Consider the following 18539-nt stretch of genomic DNA (forward strand, 5'->3'; position numbering starts at 1 on the left):
GACTGGGTGATGTGGATGGGACCTGGGAGGGGGTGGATGTCTCAGCACTCAAGCAAGATGAACTTGGAGGCCATCATTGGAGGTCAGACCAAGTTCGTGGAGGGGCGACTTGGAGGCCATCATTGGAGGTCAGGCCAAGTTTGCGGAGGGGCAGAGAAGGAAAAGGACATCTGAACCGGGAGAGCACTAAGACAGACCCCCCAGGTGGGAGCATGGGGGACAGGGTGGCCGAGCTGAGGGCAGGGAGAAGGATGTGAGGTCAGAGAGGCAGCCGCTGGAGTGGTCAGCAGGCTGGTGAGACCGCAGGATGATAAGACCACTAACAAATACATTTGCATGACTCTATGGCCTTTTTAATTGGCCTAATCATCTGATCACCATGTCAACAAACTGCCAATAATTAACATTTTTTTGTACTCCAAATAAATCCTACTTGGTTAAGAATGATTATTATTGGAAGTCAGTGTTGCATTTTATTTTTTAAAGCTCACTGTAGAATTTCTGAGTCATGTTTATAAGCGAGATGACTGCTTAATTCTTTCTCTTTTATTGTGGTAGTATTTTCAACTGGTTTTGATATAAGCTATATGCCAGACTTAGAAAACAAATTGAGTGCCTGCCCTATTTTATCTTTTGTTTTTTGGTGTACATTTTTTAAATTAATGTTTTCATTTTTTACCACTGTCATTACTTTATTGAAATGGCCAAAGATTTCTCAAGTCCACTGTGCTACTTTTTGAGATATTGCATGGTTTAAAATGTATTCATCCTTATATCATACTTGATTAGCAGTTTAATGAGTACACAATCCTGGGTTGGAAGTAATTTTCCCTGGCAATTTGAGGTAATTGTCCATTAACTTTAGCATCCCAAGTTGCTATGGAAAAGTATGATGCATTTCTCATTCCTGGATTTTTGCACAAGTCACATTTTTTTCTCCTTCTGTAATTGTGTCTTTTCTTTGTTCCTATTTTTCTAAATTTCATGATTCTTTGTCTTGTTGTGAGGTTGTTTTCATCCATAGTGATAGGTACACGGTGCACCCATTCAAAATAGAAACTCATGTCTTTAATTCAGAGAAATTTAAAATATATGTTTCTTGGTTTATTTCCTTTCCAATAACTGCCCCCCCCCCCACCACCACCACCACTGGGACTTCACTGTAGAAGTGCAGACTTACTCTGACACGGCAGGTCCTGGACTCCCCACTAACCTTGCCATATTCTTTCTCTCAGTTTTCTTGTGTGGGTGTGTGTGTTTACTCTGACATTTTGAAATTATTTTCAGATCTGTTTTTTAATGCACTCACTAAGGTCTTATCTACTGCTATGATAGTAAGTAACTTTCAACAGAGATCTTCCAGCTTCAGAATGTTCTGTTCTTATTACACCCTGCTCTTGTTTCATGAATAGAATGTGTTCTTGTACCTCCCTAAGGATATCAGTAATTTATTTCTCAAATTCTCTTCCATATCAATCTCTTTTTCCTCCAACATTCTTTTTAATTGTTTGACATGTTGGTCTTTGTTTTTTGTTTTGAGTGCTTTCTTAAAATTTCTGTTTTTGTCCTTGGCTCGTTATTAAAGAGTGGTGAATTATGAAAGGGATCAGACCTTTCATAATGGACCTTGATATGAATGGGACCTAGTGACATGGTGATCAACACAACCAGCTCTTAGTTCAGTCCAGAAATGTTTCCTCAGCTGTGCCTTTGACAGATTTCTTCATTTATTTTGTTTTTCTTCAGAAAACTATTGTTTTAGTCTGAGCATCTTGTCAGTTCTGAGACTTTTCCACTCCTAAAATTTTTTGTTTTCTTTTCCTCTGTTTTCCTCTCCTGAGCAGGCTCTCAAAGTTACCCTCATACTAACAATTCAATTTTCTGGCTCTGACATTTCTGACATGTGCAGCCCGAAGCGTAAATGTTCATTCCGGTGTTGTGTTTTTGGCCTCTTGCACTCTTTCCACCCTTCCTTGTGTCCCATTCATCACATCCTGGTGGATTCAATCTTCCAGCTTTGACATTCCACTCCTGCTGCATGACTATACTACTGAAAAGATGTCAAAGAGTTTTCTAAAGTTAATTTTATTTCTCACTAGAAATATATTTTAGTATGCTGCCTTTTCTTTTCATATTCAGAATATTCCATTTCTCATTTCTTGCAGAGATTGTGTCACCAAACAAAGGAATGGTCTATGCAGACCTGCCCCAAAGCCCACTCTTGCTCACTTGATTGGCTTCCCATTTGCAGCCTGGTAAGCTGGTAGATGAGAACATCTGAGATTCCTAGGGTCCACCCATCAAGCGTGTTCTCTAATCCAGCGTCACGGGCAGAAAACCAGAAGAAACGTTTTCCAAGATTCAGTCTGTAAATTGTCTGAAAGTCCTTATGTTTGTGGTGCTTTAGGATTGCCATATTCTTTTCTATATCCTCATAGGCATTTCGTGAAAATGTAGGGGCAGCCGTGTTGGGAAATTTTAACAGACATCATTGTAAATGAAAAGGTAAATAGGTCTCCTCCCCATCCTCAATCCACTTTTCAAATTTCCAAAAATTCGCTGCCTTGTGAAACCAGATACATGGTGCAGCATTTCCCCATTTCTTAGAAAAACAACCTGCAGGTCTTATTTTCCCAGCCATTAAGCAAGGCTACATTCAACCTCTGCACTCTGCTGTGTGTTCATTAAACCAACAACTGGCTCCGTTCCATGTCTTCCCTGTGAAGTGACGAGAAATGTGGCCCTAAGCTGACTGAGTAGACATGATGCTATTGAGCACTGCTCCTTGGTGGCATTAATATTGCTATTATTTATTATTTACATATTTAATGACCTTATTGGTATTATGCACTGTTAGTGCTGATTATAACACAATAAACATAATTTATAAACATAGTTTATGGTGACACACATAATCAACCACTAGTGACACTACCTGAAACAGCTGCATTATCCTGGTCGGTGTGGACTGTTCTAGAAGTAGGGGCCGTTGGCTCACAGTAAACCTTCAAAATAAGTATTTTAATGCATTAGAAACAGATTATGAATAACATGTGCAATTATTGATTCAAAAATAAATCCAAATGATCCTTTCATGAGAATGGCATGCTTCCATGTTTCTGAAACTTCACAAAATGTTCAGGGATGGTCCTATATCACGTCATGGAAAGACTGATTGTGTAGTGTGTCAAGTTAAGAGCTGTGAGAATTCCAGGCCAAAAAGTAGAAGTGTGACCAGATAGTGAACACAAAGAGGACTCTCTGTCTCTGGGGAGAATGATGTTACATCATGAGAATGTATCTCCTGGATCCAGAGGAACAGAAAATGAAGGGTGGGTACTGATCAGAAATGAATATAACTTAACAGAAAAGATTTCAGGTCACCTATTCAAAGGAGAAAAAATATATTGGGTAAACCAAGCCTTGACCTGTTTCACAACTTCTGAGTGGCGGCCACCAGGTGTTTGGTGATGATGCCATAGGATTTGACAATAGAGAAGAGCAGCTTTATGACTTTCTTCACCATAGAGGCTCACTGAGATTTGAAATGCATCCATATCTCATATTAATAGTATTTTGTTCCTCATATGTTTAATCTGAAAGGGACAAATTCTAACAATCAACCAGATTTATTTCTAATGAAATTATTGTATGTATAATAGACATCATCTAGAACCATGTATAGGGTTTGACTCAATCTCTGCTTTATCTAACTGGACCTTACCTAAAGGTGTCCCTCATTTTCTCTCACTCATGGGATCGGGCATCAAGAGGTCTACCAATATACAACTTCACTTCCATTATTTGTCCAGTTATTTCCAGGGGAGCTTTACTTCAGCCTTGAACCAGCTGTGTACACTTATCAGAAATATCTAACAGGCCTACCTCCATCTCAATTAGCTTATTTTTCAGGGTGCTTTTTCTTACTTTTGGTTGCATCTTTTCTCAAAGCGTAGACTTTCTGCACACACCGCTTCACCCTTACTCCTTCAAAGCCTGGATAACAAAAGTTCATTTTAGCTTAAATTGATATGCTTCCTGACAACAAGATGCATGTTTCATTTCTGGGGAAAAATGTCTTAGGTGGAAAAATATATAAACACCAACCAGTGTGGCTCTTTGACCTATTAAATTTTATTCCAAATGCCTCTCTGTCTTTGAACCTGTCATACACATATTCATAGCAGGAGGTTGGCTGATGTCCCCAAATCCCTAACATTCTCCAATGCAAACAGGATAAATGGGATTCCCTTGTTACAAATGTTCTCATCTAGTCCCTCACTGGATTAGCTTAGTGGCTCTAAAATCAAGATCCTTCTGCAATCAATATGTGTGTCTATCTGAGGGAACTAGGCTCAAATTTCTTCTCACATTCCTCTCTTACAGAGAGGTCTATATTTCACAGACAAATCTTGGAATAGAGCAAATAGGATAATTTACCCACCAGACTTTATTGAAACTTCTAATTTGTGAGAGGGGGGAAAAAGTCATTTTGCTTTAGTCACTAAAGATCATTCATGAACTGGTCTACCTACTCTGAACACCTCCTACAAAAGCCAGCTTCTAGGCAGAGCTTCTTAAAGGAAATGTGCCAGTTTACTAATATGTGGGCAAATCAGAATGTTAATATCCTTTGTATTGTCACTCACTAATGTCCATTTCTATGGAAAAGTTGTTGACGGGGCAGTGGGGAGATAAACATATTCCCAAGTATTAGGCTGAGCCATACAGAACAGCTAATATTGGATCACATTTTTACTCACACAAAAAAAGCGATTTTGTGTGACTCAGCCTAGTATTGAAGCACTAATGGTGCTTTCTAGACACAATAAATTTTATTCCACACACCTAAGCAAATAGGAAGGTGGTGGGAGCCCAGCTAAGTGCCTTAAATTGCAGACCCTTTTTACAGCGGTGGCTTTATGAGCGTCTCAGTGAGGCTTTCTGGTTCTCTGAAATATCCATCCTCCCGCCTTTCCCCAGAGCAGAGAGCCTCGTCTCTGGCAGCACGGGCCGTGTAGGAACTGAAGAAGATGCCAACAGAAGAGCCCTAAAGCGGATGACAGGCAGCCATGACTCTCCAGCACCATTTTAAAAGCAGTGACCCCAAAGACATTTGGAAGTTACAACACTGATCAAGGTGTCCTTTACACATCCATATTTGGGTCGCTTCCCTCGGCTAAAAGCAGAAACATTAGAAAGCTGCTCCAGAAGCAGGAAATGGTGCTAAGCAGATATTCACAAGGCGGGTTGCCTTTTGTGCACCCTGGAGAACTGCAATGACAATGTATTAAAACTAAATTATCTTTAAAAGTGAGCATGATTAGTAACAACCCGTCGAGTGAGTGAGGACTGCTATGGTAAAAGAAAAGAAAGTTAGGCGGGGTTGTTTGCACTGGGGCTGGTCGTGGGATACCCTTGCGGTTAAATGATCACCACACGACTGCAAACTCGGAGTGGGGAGAAACAAACAAGAAAGCGTGGCTCTTCGTGGGGCCAATGTGCCTCTCCCATCAGCCTTGGTGGGAAGATAGAGACCAGCAGAGTTGTAACTTGTCTTGCATCCAGAAAGGACTCCTGCTCCTTTGTCTCCGAGAAGGGCAGTGTTAGGTCATGAGAACACTTTCCTGGGACCCAAAGATGCGGGCTTCAGGAAGGATGTGTGTGATGTACATCTGCCATTGTGGGAAGTCTTCAATTTTTATTCACAGCTGCGTCTCCCAGATCCTTTTTCTTTATTACACCAACGGTTTCTTGAAACATGAAATTCCAAGTAGGTAATGGTTCTCTCGTTTTGTACATCTTTTCTCCAAATAGCCAGAATTATTACAAAGCAGCAAATAATTTTTCTCACTTATTTCGATGGCAACGGTGTACGATCAAAATGTGTCTCCATAGATGGTGACTGAAAAATTTGTGTTTCATGGACAGAAGGCCAAATGGCTAAATAATTGAAAGTTGCAAATTTTTTGATATTCTGTAGATGCAGACATTATCTGTGACACATTTGTAACTATGAGTTAGAAGCTACTAAACTAAGTCTAGTATATGCATGGTTATTTCTTATATTTATTTTTTTTAACATCTTAATTTAATTTTATTTTTTTCATGTTCCAAGATTCATTGTTTATGCACCACACCCAGTTCTCCATATGCCTTACCTCTCTGGTATGTTTCACATATAAATTTATAATTTTTGACCAATAAATTTCCCATGTTAGAGGAAAATAAGAAAAATAGGCTTTTTTTTTTTAAAGATTTTTTTTTTTTTTTATTTGACAGACAGATCACAAGTAGGCAGAGAAGCAGGCAGAGAGAGAAGGGAGGAAGCAGGCTCCCCACTGAGCAGAGAGCCCGATGCGGGGCTCGATCCCAGGATGCTGGGATCATGACCTGAGCCGAAGGCAGCGGCTTTAACCCACTGAGCCACCCAGGCGCCCCAGAAAAATAGGCTTTTGACAAAGTTATGATGATGATAGCTATGGTAATAATATTTTACATTTGTATAATACTTTATACACCTATTTTTTTAATTCACTAATTTAAAAATTTACCATTTTAAAGCACTTTTTTGTACCTATTCTCTTTTTTTCCCTATCATAGGCGTAGTGTAGATAGGATTAGTATTATTCCAATTTTATAGCTATTGAAAATTGAACTCTACGTCAAATCAAGATAAACAGATGCACTTTTTTGGGAAATTCCTAAAAGGAAATGACTACTAGTTCCCCAGTATTTCTGGAGGAAAAAGCGTAAACTGGGCTATCTAAGTCATGGCATTTTAAAGGATTTGGAGGTGTGCAGCCTCCATTTGGATCTTGTTTGGGATGATAGAGGCTGGTGGCCTATCCATAGATACCTTTTTTCAATTTGGATCACTGGCTAACTCATATCAATGGCAGGGTCCTGTTTTTGCCCCCCACCTCCCACCCCCATCATCTCCAACTCTATGTAGACAAAGGTGGTCGGACATTTATTATTTAGGGAACATATGTCGTTGACTCTTTGGAACCTACATAAATAAACTTTGGCTTGGTCACCTATATGAGAAGCAGAAAAAGCAAATTTCAATAAAATGAGCAAATATTTGCTGAACAAAAGAGTGAATTTGGTGTAATATAAGTGGCAACAAAAACTTTGAATGTCTTATTTCTTAAACCCAAAAGAAGAAAACACACTTTGTAGCACATCCGGTGTAACTCAAAGTAACCGTCTAGGCCACATTACTGAATGCTGGGGAGAACAGAACTCTTTTTCGATGTTAATTAATTAATCAACTTATTCAAACAAGCATCCGTTCATTGATTAAATGCTTACAAGGTGTCCAGTGTGATGTGTGCTCCTGGTGATGCAGGGTATGTAACCTACAGCCCTGACTGCGTGGGTTCTGCCTTCCTCAGTCCCCATACATAACATCCCCAGAGATCAGTTCTTCATCATGAAGCTTTGCAGAAAGAACTGCATCAAAATTAATTTTCAAAGATAAAAATTACTAAAAAGAACCTGTTTAAAGCTGGACTTTGAATCAAATGATTTCTCTGAAGTGAAATAGTTCCAGTATCCTAATTTTTCCCGGCATAATTTTAAAGATTAACGCTCTTTCTCCTCCCCACCCCCAAAGAGATCATTTGCAAAGATTTATGTCTATCATATTCAGGAGCAGCTACGAGCAGGGGTGGATATTTTTTACATAAGTGTAATTATATGTAAGTGCTATAATTTAATTACCACGATTCCATCCCTATTGATTTCAGATACTCATCTGGAGCCTACAGATATGGTTGTGTGAAGCTGACAGATAGCATCATCTGTTTGAATGCCCATGGACACCATAGGAAGACAAAAAGGATCATTCGTTAAAGAATATCAAGGAATTTTGTTCTAGGAGACATTAAGGTAACTGTTTCACATTAAGGGCCAGATTTTCAGGTAGAGGGCAGAATGAAACATGCTCCTAGAATGTTACTCATGCAACACCTAAGAAAAATGGATACAAAGGGGCAAAATGTATGTGTGCAAATTCAATATAAAAATGCAAATTGATACACAGAATTAAAGACTAGGTGGAAATTCACCATCATCAACAATTCAAGTAAATGGGAGAGTAGTAGATAAGAAATTAAAAATTCAAATCAAAGTGAACACTTTAATTCTATCCAGGTCTCCAAAAAGCAGAATATAAACTATGAGTTGATTAAATCCTGAGACTTCTCATAATATTCTGTACCTTGGAAAAAGTGGTCCTGGGTAAAACCAACGGAGAAAACTCCTCAGGAAAGAGGTCCCTTTAACAACTGCAGGACATCAGCCTCAGCAGGAAGGTCTTCTGCGCTTGCCCTCCTGCATGGCTGGTGTGTTTCAAGATCAGTTCACTGGGCTTGCAGTGACTCCAGGCTGGGTGGAAAGGGCTTCTCTAAGAGATATTCAAAGGGATGTACTCTGGCTGGTCATCTGTCTCTCAAGACAAGAGTTTAAATTTCAGAAGTGCAGGATCTATTTGATACAGTCACTGCTACATCCTCAAGGTCAAAATAAAATAAAAATACATTAAAGATAATTAATCAATTAGTTGTTGAATAAAATAAAAGAAAAATATATAAAACCTATAATAAGAACTCTGTTGAGAAAAAAAATCAAGAAATAGCAACAAATATCTATGTTCTTCCCATCATGGCAGAATTTAATAACAATATGAACTCAATAAAAAGAACTCCAAAAGTTAGTTGATAAAAGACATGAATGAAGAAGCCAAAGTACAACATAGAGTCAATTTGATGGTTTCCATAACTGGGCAATAAACACCATACAGTGTGATTTTATATTAACACTCTAGAGAGTACTGAAGAATTTCATCCACAGTCAACAGATGCTGAGACACTGAACTGAGTTATAGCAATAAATCATTGATGCATGTTTTGGAAGGTGTTCTCAAAAATTGTAACATTTAATTAAACTAGTAAAACTTTCCCTTAAAATTTATAGTTTTATTATTAGATGACTGTTGGGTTTTTAATATTCATCTTTGTTAATTTTATCTTGAATTCACACATGAGGCATTCTGGATCAGAGACAGATTTCGGATTAAATGCCTCACAGTAAATAATAAGTCTGATGGCCCCCTTTTGCCCCTAATTTTTACCTCTAAGGCAACACAATAAAAACTGATGAGAATTCTTCCCACGCAAACTGCCAGTGTGTGAGTGTGGTGGTTGCGTTCACGTGACAACTTGGCTAGGCTGTAGTGCCCAGTTATTCAATCAAACCCAAACCCAAGTTATTTTTCAGCCGGCTTTAAGTAAGGGAGATCACCCCTGATAATGTAGGTGCATATCATCCAGTCAGAGGAAAGGATTTATCAGTAAAACTGAGGTTCCTTTGAAGAAGAAATCCTGCTTCCACTACAGTCTCACTCGAATGAATCACCTACCTGCTGCCTGACTTGAAATTTCCTCATTGGATAGGCAGCTCTCACGATTGTGAAAGCCTCATTGTTGCTCTCTCTGTCTTTATTTATAGTACACACACACACACACACACACACACACAGCTAGTTTTGGATTTCCGGTAGTTCCCCAACTGAGACACAATTTGGTACCAAGAGTGGGGTGCTGCTATAACAAATACTTAAACATATTGAAAGCCTGTGGAATTGGATAATGTTTAGAAAGTGAAAAAATTATTTTGAGGGGAGTAATAGAAAAAGCACAAATTCCCTTGAAGAGACTGTTGGTAGAAATAAGGATGTTAAAGGCATTCTGAGAGCTCAGAAGGAAGTAAGGAGCATGGTAGAGACAGATTCTCTTTCTTCATAGAATATACATTTATATGTATTATTTACATATTAACACATGTTTCAGGAACAGAATGTTGGACACAGTGGATGTCACCTTCTAATATACTATATAACTTGTTTGTTTACTATGTGTATTATTTATAGTCTGTCTTCCCAACTAGAATTTAAGCTTCAGGAAGGCAGGAACCTGTGTCTACAACAGTGCTTGGTTTCTGGTGGTCATACAATAAATATTAGTTTAAAGTAAACAGAAGAAACAAATAGCTCAACTTTTCTCAAAAACCAACACCCATATCAGAGGGTAAAGAAGTTTATCTTACTTATAAATTGACAGATCATTTGAAAGGAACCAGTTTGTACAACTTTTTGAAAGACACTTGAACAAATTGTAAGTTGACTGCAACTTCTATGATTTTATTTTTAGAGGAGATAATTATGTAAGTGTAGAAAGATGTTTGCATGAGAATTATTGTCACAATGCCATTTATGATAGTGAACATTTGGAGCAAAAATTAACCATTATGATACTGTCATATAAGGTATAGTACAGGGACACAATGTAATATTATAAAACAATTATAAATATGATATCTTGAACCAAAGCAGTGACAACAGAAGTGGTCAGACAACCAAGATTTCTTAGATATTGGTCACGTGTTATGAGAAAATGAGGATAGTCAGAGGTGACTCCAAGATGTTTGATCTGGGTAATTGGTAGATAAACTTGACATCAAAAGACAAGAGGGAGTTTGACAGCAGATATTTCAGTTGGACATATTAGAATTTCAGTATGGACATGTTAAATTTGACATTTCTAGCAGTCATCTGTTGTGGGTTTAATTTTGCTTAAAATTAATAAATTTATTTATTTTATTTGAAATAAAAGATATATTATAGTCCTAACCTCTGGTACCTGCTAATGCAATCTCATTTGGAAATGGGGCCTTTCGAGAGATAACCAAGTTAAGAAAAGGTCACTAGGGTGGGCGCTAAGCCAATGTGGCTAGAGTCAATACAAGAAGTGAAGGGCACAGACACAGAGGGAGATTATGATGATGGAGACATAGACTGTGGTAAACCAAAGAATTTCAGTGGAGCCACAAACCATATTCTCCCCAGGAGCCTTCCGATGGAGCGCTGCCCTTCCTCAATTTCAAACCTTCCTTTCCTAGAATCATGAGGACGTATTTCTATTGTTCTAAGCCACAATTTTATTACAGTAGCTCTAGGAAACCAGCACAGTGAAGAACAAGAATAATAGGATATTCCTGCTCTTTAAGTGAGAAGAGGTAACTACTCTTGTCCGTTCTAGAAGGTCCTGTCCTTACCCCAGTCTTTTGGTGAGTAATAAATCTCTCCATTAACCAGCAGCCCTATGTATGTAGGGTCCTACCACATAGAGATGTCTCCAGTGCGCTGGGCTTCATTCACCCTGGACGAATGTCACTATTGGGCAGTCACTATTTGACATCTTGAAAGATAAGAGAACTTTTATTATCTTTGTGGATCAGAGCAATTAGCCAGACCCATGCCTATAGATGAAATTCTCAGGGTATATGAAAAGTGTCAGGAACACTGGGAAACCCAGCTAAGCTTTATCTTTCCACAATTACAGATGACTAATATTGGCCATAAAAATGAGAATAAGTAACTTTTAAAAGACTGAAATGATACAAATTATTTTCTCTGATCAAAACAGAATTGAACCAGAAACTAACAACAAAAAGATATGTGAAAAATCCCTAAATATTTGCAGATTAAATAACACACATCAGAATAATTTATGGGCCAAAGAAGAAATCACAAGGTAAATTAGAAAATAGTTTAAGCTGAATTAAATAAAAATCAGCATTTCAAAATACGGTTTGTAATTGCAACAACACTTTGAGAAAAATGTATGGTACTAAATGTTCATGTTATAAAAGAAGAACCTCAAATCAATTATCTGAGCTTCCACATTAAGATAAACCTTAACTAACCTTATTGTGGTGATCATTTCACTATATATACATGTATTAAGTTGCCAGGTCAGACAATTAAACTTACACAATATTGTATGTCAATTATAACTCTAGAAAGCTGAAAAAAGAAAGAGAGACAAATTAAACCTTATGTCAACAGAAGTGGGGAAATTATAAAGAGAAAAGATAAATAAATTTGACAATGGACCAACAAATCAATAAAAACAAAATCTGGTTCTATGAAAAGAAAATTGAAACATATTCAGTCACAATAAGCCAGACAAAATGGAACTAAGACACAAATTACAATGTCAGGAATGAAAAAAGGGGCATTACTACAACACTACAGAAATTACATAATAATAATAACATCAACAAGACAATGTCAGAGATATAGGAGAGGACATTGCTAGATATCCCACATTTAGGATAAAAGTAAGAAAAGAATAATAAGATAAAAATTATGAAAAACTTTATGTCGTTAACATTTCCAAGTTAGGTGAAATGGATAAATACTTCAAAATATGCAGATTACCAAAACTCACTCAAGAAGAAATGAATAATCTCAGTGACTCTATATACACTAAGGAAATGTAATCTATAATTAAAAATATTCACCTTTAGGGGCGCTTGGGTGGCTTAGTGGGTTAGGCCTCTGCCTTTGTCTCAGGTCACGGTCTCAGGGTCCTGGGATCAAGGACCGCATCAGGCTCTCTGCTCAGCAGGGAGCTTGCTTCCCCCTCCATCTCTGCCTGCCTCTCTGCCTGCTTGTGATCTCTCTCTCTCTCTCTCTCTCTCTCGCTCTTGCTCTCTCTCTGTGTCAAATAAATAAATAAAATCTTCTAAAAAAATATTTACCTTTACAAAACTCCAGATCCAAATGGATTCACTGGTAAATTCAACCCAACATTATGGTAAAAAATCATAATCCCTCAAAAATATTGCAGAAAATAGAAGAGTAGGGAATACTTCCCTGTTCATTTTATGAGGTCAGCGTGAAGTTGACACCAAAACCAAATGAACAAAGTTATAAGAAAGAAATCTACAGCTCAACATACCTGATGGATATAGATTTTAACAATTGAATCCAACATTACACAATCAGGGAAATACATCATGAAAGAGCTTCACATTTAAAGACCAGAACTTCTGCACGGGGATGCGATGAATGGGAAAGAAGGTTTCGCCCAAACTTACAATGAAAAAAATCCAAACTAACTTCAAATTCATAAATTTCTTTTTAATCCATTGGAGAACTAAAGATACAGAGCAGACAACTTTCCCAAAATGGAAGGAGAAATGGACACCTTCAAGAAGAAAGATTTGTTACTTGCTTACCTGGGAGAGTTGTAATCACACACTGGGAAGAATGAAGGATGTAGACAATAATGGGAAATATGCTGTTTTAAGTTTGTTACCGTACATGCGAAGAGTAATAGTATTTGAAAGTAGACTCTGGTGAGTTGACAAACACATTAAAAAAAAACACATTAAAAAAAGAAAATAAAATAGTAAGTCAGTAGGGGAGATAAGAAGAATCATAAAAACTTTTTAATTAACCCAAGAAAAGGAAGAAAAGTTGGGAATAAGGAAACGAAGAAGTATGGAAGAAGTCGAAAACAACTATTAAGTTGGCAGATTTTAACCTAACCCATCACTTTAAATGGGGATGACCTGCTCCAGTCCAGACAAGACAGCATAAACTCATTTCTCTATGCTTTCCTGCTAAAGCCTGGAAATGGTGCAAGAAGCAACCAAAGGAAAGTTCCGTAAAGTGAATAGTTAAAACAGTCTGGCTAAGGATGAGAGGACTGCAGGGATAACAGAGAAGCAAGGCATCTTAGGACACCCACACTACAGAGAAAGAGGACCCAGTCCAGGGTTCTCCAGCCTCCCGATTAATGAGAGGTGGGGCCCAGAGAAGGTCTTTTCTCCCTGGAGTCTGGAGCATCAGAGCCTTGCAAGACCCCAGCAGAAAATGAAATGGCAGCTACACACTGGTGGGAAGCCACATATCCCATAAAGTATCTGTATCTAGAACTGATAAAGAACTCTCAAAACTCAATAGTCACACACACACAAAAACTCAATTAGAAAATGGGCAAAACATGTGAAGAGACATTTTACGGAGGAGAATAGACAGATGGCAAATAAGCACATGAAAAGATGCTCAACATCATTAGCCATCAGGGAAATGCAAATTAAAACCACAATGAGATATCGCTACACACCTATCAAAATGGATAAAATAAAAAATAGTGACATTAGCAAATGTTGGCAAGGAGAAGCTGGATCATTCCTGCATTGCTGGTCGTATGTAAAGTGATACAACCTCTACAGAAAACAGTTTGCCAGTTGCTTTTAAAACATGAAACTACCACGAAACCCAGCAGTTGCACTCTTGGGGATTTATTCCAGAAAAATGAAATCTTATGCTCACACGAAAACTTGTACGTGAATGTTCATAGCAGCTTTATTAGAGTAGCTAAAAAACTGACAACAACCCAGATGTCATTCAATGGTTGAACAGTTAAGCAAACCACAGGATGGGTGGAGCATGGAGGACCACGCAGCTGCAAGAGAGAGTGAGCTGTTGGCGCACATGACTTAGACGAAACTCAAAGGAATTATACTCACTGGGGAAAAAACTAGTCTCAAAAGGTTACATGCCATATGACTGACTCCTTTTATGGAGCTTTCTTGGAATGACAATATTCCAGAGATGAGACCCGATTAGCTGTTGCCAAGGATTCAGGATGAGGCGGGGAAGCAGGAGAAATCCTGAGTGGGGGGAAACAAGCATGGTGGTAGAAGGGGGATATGAGGCATCCTTGCAGCCATGACACAGCTCAGGGTCTTGCCCATGATGGTGTGTACATGCAGGCCACATATCTGATAAAATTGCATACAAGGAGTATGCAAACCACAATTGCATACAAGGTGTGTGAGTACTATTAAGACTAGGAGAATCTGATTAAGATTACTAGACTGTTTCACTATCAATGTGAACACTTTGTAGTATTGTGTTACAGTCTTGCCAAAAAACTCTCCTGCTTTAGAGGACGGTAATACATCATGACCTAAAGGAATTCACCCCAAAATAGTAGTGCTGTTTCAACCTTCAAGTATTACCAAATATGAGTAACATTAAAATGTCGACGTAATGTACCAACACTGTACAATGTACCAACACACCAGAAGAACACTTGCATGAATATCTCAGTAGATGCACACAAAGCTGTCAACATTCACTTACAATAAAAACCCTCAGAAAAGTAAGAATAGAGGAGAAATCCCTTAATTTGATAAAGGACATCTACACAAGCTCTGACAATAACAGAACAACTCAGGACTAAGTTAAGAGAGAACAACAGTAGGACACAAACTACAAGGTCAGCATATAAAAATCAATTTTATTTCTATAAAAAATCAATAAACAACTGAGAATATTAATTTAGAGAAGGGTACCATTTATAATATCTCTACTCTGAACATAATATTTAGGTTATAAGCATAACAAAATTATATGTAAGAAATATATTGTGAAAACTGAAAAAAAAAAAATGTTCCTGATAGGGAACGAAGATCCTAAAACAGAAGGAAAAGACCATGTTCACACTTCGGAAGATGCAACACAGTCACCGTGTGAACTCTCTGCAAAGTGACATACAGCAGGTTCGTTGCAATCACCAACAAAATCCAAGCGGGGATTCTTTGTAGATACTTACCAGCCGATTCTAAAGTGTGGGTGGAAATGTAAAGGAACTAGAACGGCTCAAGTATTTTGAAAAAGAGTCAACTGGGAGGCTCGCATTTCTGATATTAAGGTGTGCTCTAAAGCTGCAGTCATAAAGACAGTGTGGAATTGATAAAGCAACACACAGACCCGGGCAGGAGAACGGAAGTGTAAGTAGCCCCACCCAGACGTGCTCTACTGATTCAGACAAAGACACAAAGACAGTTCAGTGGAGAAGGACAGTTTTCCTCCCAATGTTGCTGAGACATTTATACCTCTAAATACATGGAAAAGAACATCAACCTAAACCTTACACTTTAAACAAATTAACTCAGAATGGATCATAGGTCTAAATATAAAACATAAAATTATATACTTTCAGAATAATCCATTAAAGAAACTCTTTATAACCACAAGGTAGGCAGAGTTTTAATATGACACCAAAAGCAGGATACCATAAGAGAAAAATCATCTGTAAATTGAATTCCCCAATATTCAAAATTAAAAACCTTTGCATTGCAAAGAACGCCATAAAGAGAGACTGAGAAGGAAGTCACACTTGGGGAGCAATATTTGCAAGTTTCAGAGTCAATCCAAATTTCTCTTTAACCTTGGGGATTGTGTGGGAAATTGCTTTTTAACCTGTGGTATTTTATATTTCAACAGGCAGAAATTTTTTAAAGTGGAGGTGTTTTCATTCTCCCATCGACCTGCATCATCCCACCACCATATTTTCACAGGAGTCTTCAAAGCAGGTTTCGGATGGTAAAAATCATTGTTTTATTTTATTTTTAAAAATTGCATTCAGCCCTTCTGAGTATAGTGATGTTATAAAACTGAAATAGAATGGGTACCACTGGATGGGTTTCTGTCACTAATGCAGTGGGAAATGGCTGGAAAAAATAAGCATCATTGGAGACAGATGCATTCATGTTTTGAGGCAATAAAGTGTAACAAAACCCGGAAATGGACACTCATAATAAAACCCGAGGGAATCCCAGCAATTCAGTCCCTTTCTTCACTAAGAAATAACTTTCATAGTTGGTTGTTATTTGAAGATATGGGTTTTTTTGTTTGTTTTTTTGTTTTTGTTTTTTTTCCCTCCCTTCAATTTGATTTGGTTGTAGCCGCCACAGTGTTTTACCATGTGAAGGATAGGTATTTCAAGAAATGACCCACATTGGTATTATATTTATTACCTCATAATATGGCTATTGAAGTTCTGATGTTCACACTCTAAAGAGCTCACTGGGAAGATTTCTGCCTGTCCCAGAAATATGAGTGGACCAAAAGCTATCCACAGGAACCTGGCAATGTGAGACGCCAAGACATGGGAGGCAACAGATGTCTTCTTTTCTTATGAAATTCCTTCTTTATCTATCCTTTTCAGTGAAGTTCGGAATGCTTATGCAAAGTGGTGGTTTGGTTAAAAACTTCATTTGGCCTGGTGGTGCCATCACCTTGGAGGTCATTATGCTGTTGGGTTTGCATTCAATGAGTCAATGAAGGTGAGAAGGTGTGAGAAGGTGGGAACTTCCACGCTAGGACTTTGATTGGTGGCTAGAGCATCTGCTGGTTGCTGTAATTGCCCCTGAAACTCCAAAATTAACATATATTCTTGTGATAAAGGAAGGGTGGGGATACATGCTTATGGAAACTGACAATCCCCACTATGCCATTAAATACAATTTAAAAGGGGAGACCTGTTGCAATATCACTCCATTAACTAAACATTGATATTTAGAAAATACTATGGGACCAATAAATCTTCAGGTGGGCTGCTAGGAATTGTTGGCAGAGATAACTCTTCAAGTTGGTTAAAGGGGAAAGTTAAAAATGAAGACAATTTTTTTAAATTTTTTATTTCTTTTCAGCGTAACAGTATTCATTGTTTTTTCACCACACCCAGTGCTCCATGCAATCTGTGCCCTCCCTAATACCCACCACCTGGTTCCCCCAACCTCCCACCCCCCGCCCCTTCAAAACCCTTAGGTTGTTTTTCAGAGTCCATAGTCTCTCATGGTTCACCTCCCCTTCCAATTTCCCTCAACTCCCTTCTCCTCTCCATCTACCCTTGTCCTCCATAGTATTTGTTATGCTCCACAAATAAGTGAAACCATATGATACTTGCTTGACTCTCTCTGCTTGACTTATTCCACTCAGCAAAATCTCTTCCAGTCCCGTCCATGTTGCTACAAAAGTTGGGTATTCATCCTTTCTGATGGAGGCATAATACTCCATAGTGTATATGGACCACATCTTCCTTATCCATTCATCCGTTGAAGGGCATCTTGGTTCTTTCCACAGTTTGGCGACCGTGGCCATGGCTGCTATAAACATTGGGGTACAGATGGCCCTTCTTTTCACTACATCTGTATCTTTGAGGTAAATACCCAGTAGTGCAATTGCAGGGTCATAGGGAAGCTCTATTTTTAATTTCTTGAGGAATCTCCACACTGTTCTCCAAAGTGGCTGCACCGACTTGCATTCCCACCAACAGTGTAAGAGGGTTCCCCTTTCTCCACATCCTCTCCAACACACGTTGTTTCCTGTCTTGCTAATTTTGGCCATTCTAAGACAATTATAAAACTATTCTGCTTCTCTAAAATATGAGGGTAGATGATAGCTCACACAGAGCATCCTTCGCCGATAATTAGAAGGTCAACAGGTTTTCTGTTCTTTAGTTCTATGCTCTGCTGAATGAGAGGGGAGGATAGCAGCAACCAAAGAACCATTTTCAGCAATTGTGACTCAAATAGGAGCCCGACGGCCCCGTGAACATGCCGTCCAGAGAAAGTCCCGTCTGCCGGCCTTATCTCTCACTGCTCATTGCCATCACCTTCCCAGCATACTGCTTAACCTTGGCCTCTTTTTCCTTCTGTTTCTAAAAGAAGTGCTTCTGTCTTCCCATGAAGAGCTAGGACTGAAAGTTCCTGGTAGAGAGACAGTTTAAAGATCTCCTGGCTTCAAACACCAGCTGTATGTGCATTGAATTATGAATTCCAAAATTAACTAACTCCAGAACTGGCTGGTTGACTAAGTAGCCTCT

Source organism: Martes martes (genome assembly GCF_963455335.1).
Source record: "Martes martes genome assembly, chromosome: 13".
In the NCBI taxonomy this organism is placed as follows: Eukaryota; Metazoa; Chordata; class Mammalia; order Carnivora; family Mustelidae; genus Martes; species Martes martes.